Source organism: Callithrix jacchus, chromosome 14 (genome assembly GCF_049354715.1).
Source record: "Callithrix jacchus isolate 240 chromosome 14, calJac240_pri, whole genome shotgun sequence".
Classification (NCBI taxonomy): Eukaryota; Metazoa; Chordata; class Mammalia; order Primates; family Cebidae; genus Callithrix; species Callithrix jacchus.
Window position 1 is genome coordinate 81,991,997 of NC_133515.1, and position 15,640 is coordinate 82,007,636.

The window sequence follows — 15,640 nt, forward strand, 5'->3', positions numbered from 1 at the left end:
GGGTAACACAGTGAGTCACCATCTTAAAAAAAAAAAAACTTTCAAATATCACTGATGCCCAATTATCTTCACAGAACACAAACATTCACAGGCTGGATACAGCCCCTGCGACAAAGACCACAATAATTAGACTTTGACATGCCAAAAGGGAGCAACAGCTGAAGCCTCAATGAAATCTAAGGCCATTCCTCTACACAGAAGGAAGCTGCACTGCAGATGATGCATTTGCAAACAAAACACACAATGCATCTGGCTACTAGCTCTCTCACTGTGAAAATGCAAAAGAACTATTTTCAGAAATTAAGCTGAAATAGAATTGCGGACTTTAAGGGTTCATCAGGGAATAGCTGAATGGAACAAGCAAACCTCTTCCAAACAAGCAAAGTTTCCAAGCAGTAACATATAAAATTTAAAATTTTTCAATAGGTTTTACCAGGCCAGGCATGGTGGCTCACACCTGTAATCCCAGCACTTTGGGAGGCCAAGACTGGCAGACCACTTGAAGTCAGGAGTTTGAGACCAGCTTGGCCAACCCAGTAAAACCCAATCTCTACTAAAAATATAAAAATTAGCCAGGTATGGTGGCTGGATGCCTGTACTCCCAGCTACTTGGGAGGGTAAAGCAGGAGAATCACTTGAACCCAGGAGGTAGAGGCTGCAGTGAGCCAAGATTGTGCCACTGCACTCCAGCCAATAGAGCAAGACTCTGTCTCCAAAAAAAAACAAACAGAAAAAAGCTTTCTTATTTCTGACATTCTGAATGGAGAAATTATTCCGGTAAATAATGTAAAGCTTTCCATGTGCATTTAAATTTCTTAAATTGATCCATCTGTAAAATTCCTCCTCCTATAATCTCTGATCTGAGTGAGCTTCAGATGATGTCAGAAGTAAGCAAATAATGTGTAATCACCAAACAAATATAAATTTAAATACTTACTAAGAGCAGGCCTGGTGCAGTGGCTCACACCTGTAATCCCAGCACTCTGGGAGTCTCAGGCGGGCAGATCACCTTAGGTCGGGCATTCCAGACCAAGCCATAATCTCCTAAATATCATGTATTCCTAGCACTCATTTTTAAAATTTTTCTTAGATTTCTTCCCACTATTTGTCATCACTAGCTCACACAATGATTAGGGACAGGCTTCTGTGGAGTGAGAATGAGGAAGAAAGAGAAAAAAGACCACTGCGGTTCTTTGCGGCAGCTAGTCTCTAAAGATGATCTCAAATGATTCCACTTCTCCCTACCACTTTATGCTGCTCCTCCCATCAAAAGGTAGAGCCGGCCGGGCACAGTGGCTCACGCCTGTAATCCCAGCACTCTGGGAGGTTGAGGCGGGCAGATCACCTGAGGCCAGGAGTTCAAGACCAGCCTCGCCAACATGGTGAAACCCCATCTCTACTAAAAATACACAAATTAGCCAGGCGTGTTGGCGGGCACCTGTAATTCCAGCTACTCAGGAGGCTGAGGCACAAGAATTAATTGAGCCTGGGAAGCAGAGGTTGTAATGAGCTGAGATTGTGCCACTGTACTCCAGCCTGGGCGACAGAGAGGCACTGTCTCCAAAAAAAAGTAGAACTTATATTCCCTCCCTCTTGAACCTTAGCTGGACTTGTTACTACTCTGAGAGTGAAATGCAGAAGCGGGCCATTCTAAGACCTGAGAGCCTATGCATTACAAAGGTCAAGCAGCAGCATTTCTTCCTTCTTGGGACCTACCCATCATGTAATGGACAAGCCCAAGCAACCACGTGGAAAGGCACACCTGGAAGAAAACCAAGGTCCCCAGCCAACAACCCAGCTAAGCTCCCAACTAGCAGCCAGTGTGCCACCCGACCAGCGACATGAGTGTGCTCCCTTGGAGGTAAATCCTCTGCTCTCAGTCAAGCCAGCCACGTTGACACAGGGAGCAGAGACAAGCTGTCCCTTCTGAGCCCTGTCCAAATTGCAAAATCATGAGCAAATAAATGGTTGTGTTTGTTTTCAGGTATTTCATCATCCTGCAAAAGTAGATTACTGACTGAATCTTCCTGAAGAGCCACCACACTTCATTCTGGGCTTCTGCTAATTCCACCATGCTGAGCTGCTGCATTCACACTCACAACTGCAGTTGTGTGAACAAGGCTACAGAATGAAAATCAGCACAGACATGGTTAATAACCTCATGAATCCTGTGATGCAGGGAGAAGACCCAGCATAGAGCTCCATATCTACATATTTTCAAACACTAAATGCAATCAAATGTAAAGCCAGCTTTCCAGCAATTTCCTGGCCAAGTTACCAGAGACAGAAAAACACTCATCTTAGACAATACTAGCCACAATAAATACTATTTTACAAATTTTATTTTCTATATATACAGAGAGAGACCAAGTCTTGCTTTGTTGCCCATGATGAAGTACACTGGCACAATCTTGGCTGATTGCAACCTCCACCTCCCAGGTTCAAGTGATTCTCCTGCCTCAGCCTCTCAAGTAGCTCGGATTACAGTCACGCACTATCACACCTGGCTAATTTTTTATATTTTTAGTAGAAATGGGATTTCACCATCTCCTGACATCAAGAGATCTGCCCACCTCAGCCTCCCAAAGTGCTGAGATTACAGGCATGGCTTCTGCACCCGGCCAATGGTACCACAATTTTTAAAATAATATACAAAAAAATGAGTTATATAAGTTAAGGGAATTGTATATGTGGATTACATCTCAATAAAGCTGTTATTTTTTTAAATTACCATGCCCATATAAGGGGAGGGTATCAAACAGCTTATCACAAAGGCCATGGAAATCTATGAAGACAAATACAAATAATCTGGCCAAAGTGTAGCCAAAGCTTAAGGCACAGACTGTCAGGATGGCCAGGGCCTCGCCCTAGGATTGAAACTCACCTACCACCACTCTGCACAATCAAGTACCTCCAATAAGGATCTCTACCTGCAAACAGCCCGGTCAAGTCGGAATAGCTCCGTCTTTAAAAGACTTTAACCCTTGTCAAACCTAAACAACCAGAGAGGCAGACTCTCCGTAAAAAAAAAAAAAAGAAGATATTTGTTAAGGAATGGGCATTGCAGTTGGAATCCACGTGCATGTATTCAGGGAGATAAAGGAAAACAAGTGTTTTTCAAGGAAGAATAAGGATGGCTATACAAGTTGTTTTGAGACAATTACCTTGGCTACGAGGATCGGTAACAAGGGTGGCAGCCACCCAAGGCTGGACAGACAGTTGCTGGGCAGATGTCCTTGCAGAAATATTTCTGTAAGACTGCTGTGGCCTTTGTGCAAGGTTGTGGTGACACTTCTTATTATCAGGCATATGTGTGAGAGAATCCTTTTCTAATGGCCTCTCCCAGCTCTATTTATCACGGTTTGGACACAGCGACATTCTGATTCTGACAACTTTCATGCCTTTTACCAAGTTAAAATGGATGCCCAGAGCTGACATTCAGTGCCTCCCCTCTCCAAAGTGGAAGCTCTACCACCCTGCCTGTAACTTCTCTTCTGACTCAATATACCCATTCCTGCAGCTACTTCTCCTGTGAACAGTGTTTCAAGTTCTGCCATCACCTGGTTGTGCAGCTCTGAGCACGCTAGAACATGCCCCAGCACTGGGACAAGCATAAGCTTTGGAGTCGGAATGTGCAGGTTTATAGATTTAAATCTGACTTCCATCACTAACTGGCTGCATGACCTTTAGCAAGTTACTTAACCCTCTTAAGCCTCAATTGCAACATCTATAAACTGGGGGTGGTTGAAAGAAGCCTCATTTAGAGGCGGAGCAAGGCAGAGAGTGAAGTTAGTTCCTAAGATGAAAATCACTTATAGTCAAAATTACTCTTGCAAATCTACTCAGGGGGACCAACATACTGGCTCTCAAAATGTCCTTGTACATTTCAGCAGGTTGTATTCTTTGTTTACACACAATCTCCTTACCTCTGCCAAGCATGTGTCATCATTCAAGCACATTCAATGCCTCTATGATACAACCCCATCTGAACAGCACACATCTCAATGTCAGGCAACGAGCACAAAGTCTGGAACTCGGGAAGCCTGCCAACATTGCTAGCTTTTATTATTCTACCTATTGTAAGGGAAGGACAAAAATCAAATGTGGTGTTGCCAAAGTGGTCATCCCAGGCTGGGCATGGTGGCTCACACCTGTAATCCCAGCATTTTTGGAGGCTGAGGCAGGCAGATCACCTGAGGTCAGGAATTCAAGACCAGCCTGGCCAACATTATGAAACCCCTTCTGTACTAAAAATATAAAAATTAGCCCGGCATGGTGGCATGCACTGTAGTCCCAGCTACTTGGGAGGCTGAGACAGGAGAATCGTTTGAACCAGGGAGGTGAAGGTTGCAGTGAGCCAAGATCACATCCCTGCCCTCCAGCCTGGGCGACAGAGAGAGACTGTCAAAAAGAAAGAGGAGGCAGATCCAAAATGGCCAAACAGGAACAGCTCTGGAGTGCAGGTCCCAATGAGAACAACACAGAGGGTGAGTGATCACCACATTTCCAATCGAGTTTTTACTGCCGACAGACAAGGAGAACCCCAGGCTGAAACGGGCCATGAATTTCCAGCACAACTGTTTCAGCTAGCGCAGCAGGTCTCCACAAAAAAACTCACACAAATTTGGGTAGCATTTCAACTGGCACCTGGAAGACCTGGGAGACAGAGCTGCCCATTCAACTGAAAAAAAGGGGGCTGAAACAGCAAGTTGGGTCATCTGAGTCAACAGGTCCCATCCCAACAAAGACCAGCAATCTGAAATGTTCTGGATTGAGAGTTTCACCCGAGTCAGTCCATCTCTGTGGTGGGGCAGGGCATCCACCATTACCAAGGCAGTCCGCCACTACCAAGTCAGTCCCATTACCAAGGCAGTCCACCATTACCAAGGCAGGCCACCATTATGGAAGCAGTTCTAACTCTACCTCTATAAAGAAAACTGCATGGAAGTCGACACAGCAGCTGAGCAGAGCCCACAGCAGCTCAGCAATGCCTCTACTGGCAGACTGTGACTAGGCTACCTCCTTGCTCGGGAGGGCATCTCTGAAAAAAAGCAGCAGCACATCAGGAACTTATAAATAAAGCCCCACCTTCCCAGGACAGAGCACCTGGGAAAAAACGCAGTTATGAGTTCCACTGCAGCGGACGTAAACATACCTGCCCAGCAGCTCTGCATGGAACAATGGAGCTCCCAGCATAGCACTTGAGCTCCTATAAGGCACAGACTGTCTCCTCAAGCAACTCCCCAACCCCTGTATACACAAAGTGACACTTCACAAAGGAGAGCTCAGGCTAACATCTGGCAGGTACCCTCCTGGGACAAGGACAGCAGAGGAAGAAACCAGTGGCAACCCTTGCTGTTCTGCAGCCCCTTTGGCAATCCCTAAGCAAGCAGGGCCTGGAGTGGACCTCCAGCAGTGCTGTAGCAGAGGGGCCTGACTGTTAGAAGGAAAATTAAGAAGCAGAAAGAAATAGCTTCACCATTAACAAAAAGGACATCCACTCAGAGACTCCATCCAAAAGTCACCAACTACAAAGACCACAGGTAGCTAAATCCCCCTGGGAAGAAACCAACACAAAAGGATGAAAACACCCAAAACCAGATCTCCTCTGCTCCTCCAAGGGATCACAACTTCTCACAAGCAAGGGAACAAAGCTGGATGGAGAATGAGTCTGATGAATTGACAGAAACAGGCTTCAGAAGGTTGGTAATAACAAAATTCTCTAAGCTAAAAGAACATGTTTTAACCCAATGCCAAGAAACTAAGAAGCTTGAAAAAAGGTTTGATGAAATGCTAACGAGAATAAATAGCTTAGAGAAGAATATAAATGAATTGATGGAGCTGAAAAACACAACACGAGAACTTGGCGAAGCATACCCAAGTTTCAATAGCCAAATCGACCAAGCAGAAGAAAGGATATCAGAGACTGAAGATCAACTCAATGAAATAAAACGAGAAAGCAAGATTGTAGAAAAAAGAGTGAAAAGAAATGAACAGAGCCTCTAAGAAATAGGATTATGTGAAAAGACCTAATCTACATTTGATAGGTGTACCTGAATGTGACACAGAGAATGAATCCAAATTGAAAAATACTCTTCAGGATAATATCCAGGAGAACCTCCCCAACCTAGCAAGGCAGGCCAATATTCAAGAGTCCAGGAGATACAGAGAACACCAAAAAGATATTCCTCAAGAAGAGCAACCCCAAGGCACATAATCGTCAGATTCACCAGGGTTGAAATGAAGGAAAAATGTTAATGGCAGCCACAGAGAAAGGCCAGGTTACCCATAAAGGAAAGTCCATCAGACTCACAGCAGATTTCTCAGCAGAAACCCTAGAAGCCAATATTCAACATCCTTAAAAAAAAGAACTTTCAACCTAGAATTTCATATCCAGCCGAACTAAGCTTCATAAGCAAAGGAGAAATAAAATCTTTTATTAAAAAGCAATTGCTCAGAGATTTCATCACCACCAGGACTGGCTTACAGGAGCTCCTGAAAGAAGCACTAAACATAAAAAGTAACAACCACTACCAGGCACTCCAAAAACATACCAAATGGTAAAAAGCATCAACACAATGAAGAAACTGCATCACTAATGGGCAAAACAACCAGCTAGCATCAAAATGACAGGATCAAATTCACACATAACAATATTAACCTTAAATGTAAATGGACTAAATGCTCCAATCAAAAGACACAGACTGGCAAATTGGATAAAAAGTCAAAACTCATTAGTATGCTGTATCCAGGAAACCCATCTCACATGCAAGGACACACATAGGCTTAAAATAAAGGAATGGAGGAAGATTTACCAAGCAAATGGAGAGCAATAAAAAGCAGGAGTTGCAATCCTAGTCTCTGATAAAATAGACTTTAAACCAACAAAGATCAAAAGAGACAAAGAAGGGCATTACATAATAGTAAAAGGATCAATGCAACAAGAAGAGCTAACTATCCTAAATATACACATACCCAATACAGTAGCACCCAGATACATAAAGCAAGTTCTTAACAACCTACAAAGAGACTTAAGACTCCCCACACAATAATAGTGGAAGACTTTAACACTCCACTTAGACAAATCAATGAGACAGAAAATTAACAAGGATATCCAGGACTTGAACTCAGACCTGGACCAAGCGAACCTAACAGACATCTACAGAACTCTCCACCCCAAATCAGCAGAATATACATTCTTCTCAGCACCACATCACACCAACTCTAAAATTGACCACATAATTGGAAGTAAATCACTCCTCAGCAAATGCAAAAGAATGGAAATCATAACAAACAGTCTCTCAGACCACAGTGCAATCACATGAGAACTCAGGATTAAGAAACTAACTCAGAACCACACAACTGCATGGAAACTGAACAACTGGCTCTGGAATGTTGACTGGATCAACAATGAAAAGAAGGCAAAAATAAAGATGTTCTTTGAAACCATCGAGAATGAAGACACAATATACCAGAATCTCTGGGACACATTTAAAGCAGTCTCTAGAGGAAAATATATAGCAATAAATGTCCACATGAGAAGCAAGGAAAGATCTAAAATCGACACGCTATCATCAAAATGGAAAGAGCTAGAGAAGCAAGATGAAAAAAATGCAAAAGCTAACAGAATACAAGAAATAACTAAGATCAGAGCAGAACTGAAGGAGATAGACAGAAAAAAACCCTTCACAAAAATCAATAAATCCAGGAGCTGGTTCTTTGAAAAGATCAATAAAACAGACAGACCACTAGTCAGATTAATAAAAAAGAAGGCCAGGCGCGGTGGCTCAAGCCTGTAATCCCAGCACTTTGGGAGGCCGAGGTGGGTGGATCACAAGGTCAAGAGATCGAGACCATTCTGATCAAAATGGTGAAACCCTGTCTCTACTAAAAATATTTAAAAAAAAAAATTAGCTGAGCATGGTGGTGCATGCCTGTAATCCCAGCTACTCGGGAGGCTGAGGCAGGAGAATTGCCTGAACCCAGGAGGCGGAGGTTGAGGTGAGCCGAGATAGCGCCATTAAACTCCAGCCTGGGAAACAAGAGCAAAACTCTTTCTCAAAAAAAATAAATTAATTAAATAAATTTAAAAATAAAAAGGAAAACAGAGAAGAATCAAATACATGCAATAAAAAAACAATAAAAAGGATATCACCACCAACTCCACAGAAACAAAATTACCATCAGAGATTACTACAACAACTCTACGCACATAAACCAGTAAACCTGGAAGAAATGGATAAATTCCTGGACACTTGCACTTTCCCAAGGCTAAATCTGGAAGAAGTCAAAACCCTGAATAGACCAATAACAAGGGCTGAAGTTGAGGCAGCAATTAATAAAAAAAATTAATACCAACCAAAAAAAAAAAAACACAGGACCAGATGGATTCACAGCCAAATTCTACCAGACTTATAAGGAAAAGCTGGTACCACTCCTTCTGAAACCATTCCAAATAATCCAAAAAAGAAGGAATCCTTCCCAAATCATTTTATGAGACCAACATCATCCTGATACCAAAACCCAGCAGAAACCCAACAAAAAAAAAACACTTCAGGCCAATATCCATAATGAATGTAGATGCAAAAATTTTCAATAAAATATTGGAAACCAACTGCAACAGCACATCAAAATGCTTATCCATCACAATCAAGTAGTCTTCATCCTGGGGATGCAAGGCTGGTTCAACATATGCAAGTCTATAAACTTAATCCACCTCATAAACCGAACCAAAAACCACATGATCATCCCAGCAGATGCAGAGAAGGCCTTCAATGAAATTCAACAGCCCTTTATGCTAAAAATTCTCAATAAATAAGGTATTGATGGAATGTATCTCAAAATAATAAAGGCTTTTACAACAAACCCACAGCCAATATCATACCGAATGGGCAAAAAGTGGCAGCATTCCCTTTGCAATCTGGCACTAGACAAGGATGCCCTCTTTCAACACTCCTATTCAACACAGTATTGGAAGTTCTAGCCAGAGCAATCAGGCAAGAAAAAGAAATAAAGAGTATTCAATTAGGAAAGGAGGAAGTCAAATTGTCTCTATTTTTAGATGACATAATTGTATATGCAGAAGATCCCATTGTCTTAGCCCAAAATCTCCTTAAACTGATAAGCAACTTCAACAAAGTCTCAGGATACAAAAATCAATGTGCAGAAATCACAAGCATTTCTATACACAAATAGCAGACTTAAAGAGAGCCAAAACAAAAACAAACTGCCATTCACAATTGCTACAAACAGAATAAAATACCAAGGAATACAACTAACAAAGAATGTAAAGGACCTCTTTAACAAGAACTACAAACCACTGCTCAACAAAATAAGAGAGGACACAAACAGATGGAGAAATATTCCATGCTCATGGTTAGGAAGAATCAATATTGTGAAAATGGCCATACTGTCCAAAGTAATTTATAGATTCAATGCTATCCCCATCAAGCTACCTATGACTCTCTTCACAAAACTGGAAAAAAACACCTTAAACTTCATACGGAACCAAAAGAGAGTCCACATAGCCAAGACAATTTAAAGCAAAAAGAACAAAGCTGGAGGCATCACGCTTCCTGACTTCAAACTATACTACAATGCTGCAGTAATCAAAACAGCAAGGTACTGGTACCAAAAATAGAGATGTAGCCCAATGGAACAGAACAGAGGCCTCGGAGGCGACGCCACACATCTACAACCATCTGATCTTTGACAAACCAGACAAAAACAAGCAATGGAGAAGGATTCCCTATTTAATAAATAGCATTGGGATAACTGGCTAGCCATATGCAGAAAGCAGAAACTGGACCCCTTCCTGACACCTTACACTAAAATTAACTCCAGATGGATTAAAGACTTAAGCATAAGACCCAACACCATAAAAACCCTAGAAGAAAGCCTAGGCAAAACCATTCAGGACAGAGGCATAGGCAAGGACTTCATGATTAAAACACCAAAAGCACTGGCAACAAAAGCAGAAATAGACAATTGGGATCTAATTAAACTTCAGAGCTAGTGCACAGCAAAAGAAACAATCACTAGAGTGAATCAGCAACCAAAAGAATGGGAAAAGATTTTTGCAATCTACCTATCTGACCAAGGGCTAATATCCAGAATCTAAAAAGAACTAAAACAGATTTACAAGAAAAAAAAAAAAAAAAAAAACCCATTCAAAAGTGGGCAAAGGACATGAACAGACACTTTTCAAAAGAAGACATATATGACGCCAACGAACATATGAAAAAATGCTCATGATCACTGGTTATTAGAGAAATGCAAATCAAAACCACATTGAGATACCATCTCACACCAGTTAGAATGGCGATCCATTAAAAAATCTGGAGACAACAGTGCTGGAGAGGATGTGGAGAAATAGGAACACTTTTACACTGTTGGTGGGAGTATAAATTAGTTCAACCATTGTGGAAGACAATCTGGCACTTCCTCAAGGACCTAGAAATTGAAATTCCATTTGACCCAGCAATCCCATTACTGGGTATATATCCAAAAGATTATAAATCATTCTATTATAAAGACACATGCACACATATGTTTACTGTGGCACTGTTTACAATAGCAAAGACCTGGAACCAACCCAAATGCCCATCGATGATAGACTGGACAAGGAAAATGTGGCACATATACACCATGGAATACTATGCAGCCATAAAAACAATGAGTTCGTGTCCTTTGTAGGGACATGGATGAATCTGGAAACCATCATTCTCAGCAATCTAACACAAGAACAGAAAATCAACCACTGCATGTTCTCACTCATAGGCAGGTGTTGAACAATGAGAGCACATGGACACAGGGAGGGGAGCATCACACACTGGGGTCTGTAGAGGGGGGAACTAGGGGAGGGACAGTGGGGGTAGGGAGGTTGGAGAGGGATAACAGGGGGAGAAATGTCACATATAGAAGACAAGGGGATGGAGGCAGCAAACCACATTGCCATGTATGTACCTATGCAACAATCCTGCATGCTCTGCACATGTACCCTAGAACTTAAAAGTACAATGTATTAAAAAGAGAGAGAGAGAGAGAGAAGGAAAGGAAAAAAGAGGATAGATGGATGGACAGGAGGATGGACAGATGGGAGGGAGGGAGGAGGAAGGGAGGGAAAAATAAAAGAAAAAAAAGAAAGGATGAAAAAAAAAGTAGTTAGACAAGTGCTAGGAATGTTTTTTCAGGACATCATGTCCAGGACCTCGTTTTATGTTCTTGATTATCTGCTACTTCCTTCCACAGGCAAAATAAAGAGAGCTGGAAAATCCACCCACAAGAGCACCACGGAGGAGACCCTGGGTCTGACCTCACAGGGTACTCCCAGACAGCGCCTTGCAGCATCTGTGCTCACACTCAGCTGGAAGTATTTACCCTAAAGCAGACAGCCAGCCTCATACACAGAAAAAGAGAAGGTGGTTTTACCTGTCCTTACCCACCCAACATAACACACACATTTTCTTTCCACCATATCACAGATGCCAGGCCCATCAGCTACACAAATGTAGTCACCTTATTATTTCACCCCTTGCAATTCAAGGGTAATTAGTAGAGTCACTCAGGAGTACTGTTGAAAACTGAAGTTAAATATTTTCCACCACAGAGATGAACCATTACAGAGGTTAAAAAACTCAAAGGCTATTTTTTTTAATGTAACAATAAGTATAGTCATTTGCCTGGTCAATACATTCAACTCAGGGGATGCATCCAGGAGGACTTCCCAGCAGTTCCTGGTGGTGTATCTGATCAAAGCTTTGAAGGCCTCCAACCCAGACAGCGGTGACCACGAGCCTGTGTGTGCTGTTTGCTTGACCACTGACAGGACACCTCTCTGCCTTGCCACCATGCCAGCTTTCTGTAAGGGACTTCCTGCATGGGACTGAAAGGAAGAGAGTCTCTACAAAGATGGGAGTCTCTACAAGACAATACTTTCTCCTCTTACTATTTGTTTCAGGGAAGACAAAAGATTTGCCTTTATGATAACCAATGTTGAGCAATGATTTGTCACATTCTGATCAAGCCCTGGCAATAAGAAGCTACTGTCAGATCCTTGTTACTGCTCCCCATCCTGGCAGGGACTATGTGATGGGCACCACGGGACCATACTGTGCAATGCACTGTCCTGCAGAAACAATGTCATAAACAGCTGTTACCTGGGCAGGTGAGAGCAGCAAAATCTAATAACTGCAGGGCAGGACTGAGCCATAATCCTAGTTTACAGCGATTTCTTCATTCTGGTTACTGTTGACTCGTCCGGAAAGCCACTTCCTCTCCTCACATATTTAAATGCCAAAGGAAGGACTACCCAGCGAGAAAACATCTAACAGGATAACTGGACCCAAGCTGCATCCACCGTTATTTAATCTCAAGGCAGTTGTTCTATGTGTGGACATGCAAGTTCTCATGTCCTACCTCAGACCCATGCGAATCAGAAACTCGGGTTGGGGCTGAGCAATCTGTGCTTTAACAAGCTCTCCAGATGATTCTAGTGCAGGAAAATATTTGAAAGCCACAGTCCTATTTGAGACTCACTGTCTTGAGGCAGTATGCTTTGTGCAAAGCACATTTCCGAGGTGACCAGCATTCTTTCAGTGGTAAAGAAATTTGGTACTTGGGGCAAAAGGCAGAGTCAGGCAATCCCGTACCGTGAATGGAGTCAGGGTCAGGCAATCCCTTAATGCGAACAGAGTTGGGGTCAGGCAATCCTGTAAATGTGAACGGAGTCGGGGTCAGGCAACCCCGTAATGTGAACAGAGTCAGGGTCATTGTGGATGGTCAGCATAACAGGCCAGGCAGGAGGAAGCTCAGGGACTAAAGGTCAGTGTGTCAGGAAGGATGGATGGATGGTCACAAGGGCAAGAGGCTCTCCTCAACTGTAGCTCAAAAGGAGAACACTGCCAACTTTAAAGAGGCTCTGTACCAATGATCAGCTATGACTTGTTTTCAAAATTTGAAAAAAAAATTCCTCTTTTCAAATGCAATTTTACATCTTAATATCTGAAGCAGATGAAGCTGGGGCGAGCATCTGAGCCCCCCTCCTATCAACAATCTTGGTTCTCCTCTTATCTCTCTCCCTTGGTGGCCTCCAATACACTTTGGTGGAATCCTAAAGGGTTTCTGAGTACACAGTTTGAAAAACCCACCTATTAAATATGTGTTGTGCTGAACCCCTATTAACCTCAGTAGAATTGGCAAGAAGAGATCTGGAGGCAGCAAACGAGGCATGAGGTTTTATTGGGGGCTTACAGACAGGAGAGTCCAGTGGCAGCGGGCTGCACAAGAGGACAGTCCAGTGGAAGGGGCTGGGCAAGATAACTGCAAGGCCCAGTGGCAGTGGGCTGGGCAGGAAACCCACGACTGCTTGCAAACAGCATGCAGCTTTCATAGCATTTTCACTTAGCACCCTTCCCCCAACAACCTCCACCTCCACCTGGCAACCTTCATTCAACCCATAACAAAAGCTCTCAATCCCATGCATGGCTCATGCTCCATGGGATGGGCCTGGGGCTGAGATGTCCCTCACAGGCGAGGAATGAATCATGGATTCCATAGCTCAGTACACACATTCAGGTGCATCTGCCATATAGGGTCATTCTAAAGGTAGGCTTAAGTTATTGCTTTCAGGTATGTTTATGCTCCAACATTGATTCCTGGGCCAGTCCTGCTGAATTAGAAGAGCTGGGACAAGGCCTGGAACCCTGTACTTTTTAGTTTTTCCAAGTAATTCTGAGAATCAGTCAGATCACAGCCTTTGAGTAGTGTTCGTCTCAGAGGATGGCCCCAAACTTTTACATAAGAACAATTTGAGGGACCAGGCACAGTGGCTCGCACCTGTAATCCCAGCACTCTGGGAGGCCGAGGCAGGCAGATCACAAGGTCAGGAAATCGAGATCATCCTGGCTAACACGGTGAAACCTCGTCTCTACTAAAAAAATACAAAAAAAAAAAAAGCCAGGCATGGCAATTGCCTGTAGTCCTAACTATTCGGGAGGCTAAGGCAGGAAAATCGCCTGAACCTGGGAGGCAGAGGTTGCAGTGAGTCGAGACTGCACCACTGCACTCCAGCCTGGGCAACAGAGCAAGACTCTGTCTCAAAAAAAAAAAAGAAGAAGAAGAAGAAGAATTTGAGAGCACTTGTTAATAATGCGAATTCTTGGGTCCTTGCCAAGTCCTACTGATACTGGCTCTCTGGAGTAGAGCCCAGGAATCCGCATTGTGAAGGTGACTCTTACATACATCAGGTGTGAGAGGCACTGTGTCCTGGTGCCAGATCCTGCATTGCATCCCTCCAACATATACAACATTGCTGTCCATGGCTCCCTCTCTCTCACACACATATATCTCACACACAGCCCTGAAAATACAAAGAGAACTTTTCCCTCTAGATCTTTTTGAGGTAGGGAGTTCTGAGCCTTCACTCCTGGAGCCTGGTTGTGGGGTCACATTCTGGGATGGTGGAAGAGCAGAAAGGAGGAAGGAGAAAGCAGTCTTGGGAGTCCTGACCCCTTTTCACAATCTTATCCTTTAGGTGTGAAAACTGGGCTCCAATCGAGGCACCAACGCTTAGACCAGGGGTCCTGACACACCATTTCTAGGCCTCGCTCAACGTCACAGATTCTGCCTTAATCACCTTGGGTGGAGGTGGGGCCTGGTATCTTTTTAAGGCATCTCAGGTTAAAATGCACATCCAGGGAAGAAAACCACTATCTAGAGTGCAGCTCCTCCAATGTGCATATGTACAGATCTCACTAAAATGCAGATACTGATTCAGTCGGTTAAGGTGGGTCCAGAAACCCTGCATTTCCAACAAGTTCCCAGATGCTGCTAATAGTGATGGTCCACAGCTCACATTTCAATTACAAGGGTCTAGTGGTTCTCAAACTTTAGGAAGCAACAGTATCACAGGGAGGGCTTGTTAAAACTTTGTGGGACCCATCCCTACAGCTTCTAGTCTTCAATAAGTCTGGGTGGGGCCTCGTAAGTTTTACTTCTAACAAGTTCTCAGGTGATGCGGATGGTCCCGGGACTACACTTTTAGAACCCCTGGTCCAGACCATGGTCTTAGCCCAGGCTGCTTTAACAAAATACCATGAACTGGGTGGCTAATAAACAACAGAAATTTACTGCTCACAGATCTGGAGGCTGTGGGTGTGAGAGCAGGGTGCCTGCGCAGTCAGGTTCTGGTGAGGGAGAACCTGGGTTCTTCTGGGTTGCAAACTGCTAGCATCTCTGTAACCTCATATGGGAGAGAACGGAGTGGGAGGCAAGCTCTTGCATGACTCTCCATCAATTTCAGTCATGAGGGCGCCACCTGCAGTACCTCATCTAATGCTAATTACCTCCCAAAGGCCCACCTCCTAAAACCATCACGTGGGTAGGGTTTCAACACAGAAATTTTGAAGGGACACAAACATTCAGTTCATAACAACCATAGTTTTTCTTAAATGTTAGAGTACATTAAAACGTCTTGGAGAGCTTTCAAAGACAGAGATCGCCAGGCCTGATCCATTTGATTACTAGGCCTGGGGAGGAGCCCAAGAGTTATAACTCAATAAGCTTCTCAAGGGACTAGTTGGTCCACTAATCCAGGAACCATGCTCAAATCTAGAATTTATGTCCTGTAAATGCAATAAGC

At 43.4% G+C, this 15,640-nt stretch overlaps 1 protein-coding gene and 1 pseudogene across 9 annotated transcripts in view; one reads left to right on the forward strand and one right to left on the reverse strand.

The window, feature by feature from the left end:
- The window catches only part of LTBP1 (latent transforming growth factor beta binding protein 1), a 466,293-nt gene that overhangs the window by 393,678 nt on the left and 56,975 nt on the right, over positions 1 to 15,640 (reverse strand). The gene's annotated exons all lie outside the window — the stretch shown is intronic.
- Positions 1,727 to 15,640, forward strand: part of LOC144579366 (coiled-coil domain-containing protein 66 pseudogene) — a 43,440-nt pseudogene continuing 29,526 nt past the window's right edge.